The sequence below is a fragment of the Alligator sinensis genome, unplaced genomic scaffold (assembly GCF_000455745.1).
Source record: "Alligator sinensis unplaced genomic scaffold, ASM45574v1 scaffold297_1, whole genome shotgun sequence".
NCBI classification, from domain to species: Eukaryota; Metazoa; Chordata; order Crocodylia; family Alligatoridae; genus Alligator; species Alligator sinensis.
In genome coordinates this window covers 4,031,977-4,036,827 of record NW_005841848.1, presented here as the reverse complement: position 1 = coordinate 4,036,827, position 4,851 = coordinate 4,031,977, and positions in this window count along the sequence as shown.

The following is a 4,851-nucleotide window of genomic DNA, read 5'->3' as shown; positions in this document are numbered from 1 at the left end:
CCGTAATAAGAAAAAAAAAAAAAAGTGGGGGGGGGGGGGGGTGAGTGTATTTCTATCACTGGGTATCAATAAAATTTGCCTACTATAGAATACAAGAAGTCATGATTGGTCTGAGGGTTTGCGTCCTCCTAGAAAAAAATATCAGGACGGGGTCATGTATCTAATGCCAACAATAAGTGCCTAGCAGTTTCATTTTCAGGGCTTTGACTAATGACCTGTAAGATTCTGGAAGGATTTTTTTTAATTTCTACTCGTGTTTGGTTTCTGCAAGGAGAAGGGGTTCAGTCTTCTCTGAAAGAGCAGTCACTGGACACAGATAAGTTTTTGCTTTAGATAGGACGGGTATCAGTGCTTCTGATGGTACTTGGAAGGCTAAGAGGTATCAGAGTAGAGGTTCTTGTCCTTCTGTTCAGTATCATACTAGTTATCTTTATGAGGTAAGGAAGGATTTTTCCCTCTAGTGAAAAGGACAGTAATGAGATTTGTAGTATGGGACATAGGCCTCTTCCTATGATCCTACAAGCATATATTAACTTTTCTATTATTATAGTAAATAATAGTATGTTTGAGCCTAATTTACATACTAACCGGGCAGCTTTTTCACAACCAAACTTTCCAACCCAAGAGAACCATACCATCTTTTAGTTGTCCTGTGCAATATGAAGATGCATTTCTACCTGGGAGAAATTTTACAATCTTTGAATTCTCCTTTGCTTGACAAAGGCCTTTTGGGCCTGAAAGATTGCAAATATATATATTTGCAACAATCTAGTTGATCTAATAAAATATATCACCTCTACCCCAAGATTTTTGCCTGCCTATGCCTTTAGATTAATATGCGTACAACCAGTATCCCTAAATAATAATAATACATTTGTGACGGGATGTTTCTTAAATTCTGTTACCTATCCATCTCCCCTCCACATGGTTTGCTTGCTTCACAGAGTTTATATGAGGGACCTGAAAAAAAGACAGAGGCATTTTCAGATGAGCCTTCTTTTTGTCTCCATTCACACCTTCCTGTATCTCTATATGATCAATTTTTTTTTCTTTTTTCCATCATGCTGTGCAGCTGAGTTGCATATCTGCCTGCATCTTTATTTACCTGATGAGCAGCATGTCCTAGTTATTGCCAGTTTCTATGAGATGAGAGGTATTCTCCCTCTCCTGGCTCTGCTGTAACCTTTTGCTGCCTTTATGTACTTGAAAAACAAAAGGCTCATTTACATGCATGTTTCTCAGAAACTCAGTATAATCTTCATGTTCTCCCCAGCTTCAGAAGCTATAACATGTACTTCCTTCTACATGAAAGAAACCAGCATTTAAATCAAGCTATTTTACTTCAGTTTTCTTACTTATTATAATGGTCTTTATCATTTTATACAAGTCTATAATATTGTCTTCATTTTTCTAATTCATGTAAATAAATAGTTATTTGATTAAATGGTATAATATGGTTGCAGCAGTAGTTGTATTAAAACAATACATTTCCCTTGATTTAGTCAGTTATTTGACATATTTCTACAGCTCTTTCTCATTGCATTAGTTACCACATACCCATCCTTAATGTGCCTTAAATATGGTGGCTAAGAGTGATCTGGGAGTAAATTTGATACCTGCTTTTTGCTCAAGTAGTTAAAAATCTGTAAGCTACATGTTGACACAATATGGTGCCTTAACACTCTGTCAGCTGTCCTAGCTGCAGCCAAGTCCTCAGGGCCATGCACTGCTGCTGAGCACCAGCAGGAAGAACAGCAGCAGAAGAAAGAATGTGCCTCTACCTTGAGCGGGATTCCTGGCTGGGTAATGCAGTGCTGCAGGTGGCAGGATGCCTCACTGCCCACACAGAATTCAGGTGCCACATAAGAGATCAGGCAGGATGGCTCTGCATCTACTCCAGCACCTGGCAGATCATTTCCTGTTCCAGTGTGGTGTGGCTCCAGCCTGGCAGGCCTTTCTCTGGCACAGCTCCTGCACCCAGCACAACCTTCCCCCACCCATATTGCACCCACATGCCCAGGCGGAGCCCCAAGAAGCTGACACTGCCTCTCTCAAAGGCAGTATCCAGCAGGGAAGCAGGCAGCATCAGCTCCTAAGGGCTCAGCCTGGGCACATGGCAGGTGGGGGAAAGCCATGCCCAGTAATCAAGCCATGATGGAGAAAACTGCCATGCTGGAGCCACACTGACTATGGAGCAGGCAATGCCACATCAGACGCTGGGGTAGTTGCAGACCTAGTTTGTAGGCCTGTGCAAATAGGCAACTATTCAATTCAGATTCGGCTGATTCAGATTCAATCTATTCAATTTGGAGATTCAAATTGCTTTTCCAATTCAATTCGGGCAAATCGATTCGGAAAAGATTCGGAGATTCGGCCATAGGGTATAATGGGGAATCAATGAAATATCTATAACCTTGTTGTCTTTTGGCTTATTTGAATTAAACTTTCAGTGGTGGTAGCCCCTCATAAGGGCCAAATTTCAAGGTGATAGGTGCAGGGGGTTCTGGGACACTGCACCTCAAAGTCATGAAAACAAAACTCATGTCATGTATGGGTGTTAAGCCACAGTGGGGTGAAAACTGCAGGGATGGTAGCTCTTGCTGAGGCCACAGAGCCTGACAAGTTTCAAGGAGATAGGTGCAGGGATTTCTGGGAAACTGCACCTCAAACTGCTGACAAACAAAGCTCATGACATAGGTGACACTGTGTGTGTGTTAAGGTGCAGTGGGGTGAAAACTGCAGGGATGGTAGCCCCTGCTGAGGCCATGAAGCCTGAAAGCTTTCAAGGAGAGAGGTGCAGAGGTTTCTGGGAAACTGCACCTCTACATTTTTACCTGTACTGCTACATCCCTCCCCCAGCCTGTCCGTCACCCCATGACGCCTCCATTTCCATTTTCACTGACTGGCTTTCCTGCTTGCATTGCATGCCAGGCCAGCCTCTGGCTTCTTTACTCTTCCTTCCGTCCAGGACTAGGAGACATACCAACTGCAGGTACTTCCTCAGCCTGACAAAGGGTTTTTCAAACCCAAAAGCTTCCTAAAATATATTTTTGTAACTATTTTGGGTTTTTTTCATAATAAACATATAAACATAAAAACACAAGATAAGCCATCACACACCATGAGTTACATATAGCCAACACATCATCTTTACTTCTTGCAGTCAATTTCTTTATAAAAATAAAGGCTCTGTGACAGTTCTGTTCGAGTACCTTTGTTGCTACTGGTGCTATTGGTGTTGACCCAGCTAAGTTATTTTGACCTGCTGTTGTTTACAGTGGTGGACTGTGATGAGTCTGTAGGGGAAAAGGAGACCTCATGGAGAAACACTTCCATGCTATGCAGAGGCCCCAGTGCCAAGAAGGGGGCACCTGAACACACACACAGTCCCACAAGCACCCATGTCACGAGTTTTGCCTGCCTGAGACCAGAGGTGCACGGTCCCAGAACCCAGACTCCCCCTGCATCTATCTCCTTGACAGCTGGCAAGCTTTGTGGCTGCAGCAGGCCCTAGGAGGCATGCAGTTTTCACCCCCCTGTGCCTTAACACACAATGTCATCTATGTCATGAGTTTTGCTTGTCAGCAGTTTGAGGTGCAGTTTCCCAGAAACCCCTACACCTATCTCCTTGAAACTTGGTGGGCTTTGTGGCCTTAGCAAGAGCTACTATCCCTGAAGTCTTCACCCCACTGTGGCTTAACACACACACGTGACATGAGTTTTGCTTTCAGAAGTTTGAGGTGCAGTTTCCCAGAAACCCCTGCACCTATCACCTTGACATTTGGCAGGATTCATGCCCTTATGAGAGGCTACCACCCCTGCATATTTAAACTAAGTCATCCAAAAAACAACAACATTATAGATATTTCATTGATTCCCCATTATACTCTGTGGCTGAAACTCTGAATCACCGAATCTTTTCTGAATCGATTTATAAAGCCTAAAGCTTCTAATGATTAAATTCAGATTTGTAGATTCACCCTCATCTGAATCACCTCTGAATCTGAATCATGATCCGAAGCTTTGCACAGCCCTACTTACCTGCCTGCTGTCTGGCAGGGAGCCACAGTGCCAGCTTCCATGGGTGCCTGAATCCCAGGAAGGCAGCGAGGGGTCCCGCTGCCTGCAGTGCTGCATTGTCTTCACAAACCCCACCTCAAGTCAGACACTAGCTGCAGAAACACCCTTGCTCCTGCCTGCTTTTGTCTGCTGGGGGGGGGGCTTAGAGCTTGGCCATGAGGTAGCCCTTAAGGCACATTAGGCTTACTCATGTGTTAATGTACGTGTAGACATGCCCTATTTTTCCTAAACCCTGTCCAATGCAGTCCAGGTAATAAAATCAGAATTTAAGAAACTGTGCAATATATAGCCGCAACCTTTAAAAATCCTAAATATTAATTTGTCTATTATAATACCAAAGATATCAGCTTCCTAAGTAATTACACCTGAATGCGTAAAATATTATTTTTCCAGACAACATAATTATTTGCCGGATGATTACATTGCATAGTGGATTTATCTTTGTCAAATACATTTTTTATTTGGCAGCCATAACCAGTCTTAGTAGATCTCAATTGCTACAAGGAAGAAAGGGAAAATAATAGATAACTGAGTGAATTACTGTTTCATCCCAAGCTTGAAAATTCTTTAGGCAAAGCTATTCAAAGTACAGATAAAATTAAAATGTAATTTATGCTTTTCTTCCACATCAGAAATTAAAGTCACTCTTCTTTGTTTGGTCCCTATTGTTCTCACAATGGCAAGTTCTAGGTCATTGCATACAGGCAGCTGATTTTTAGTTACTGATCATAGTAGACTTAATTGGTTGTCTAGTGAAAAATGTCTGTCTCC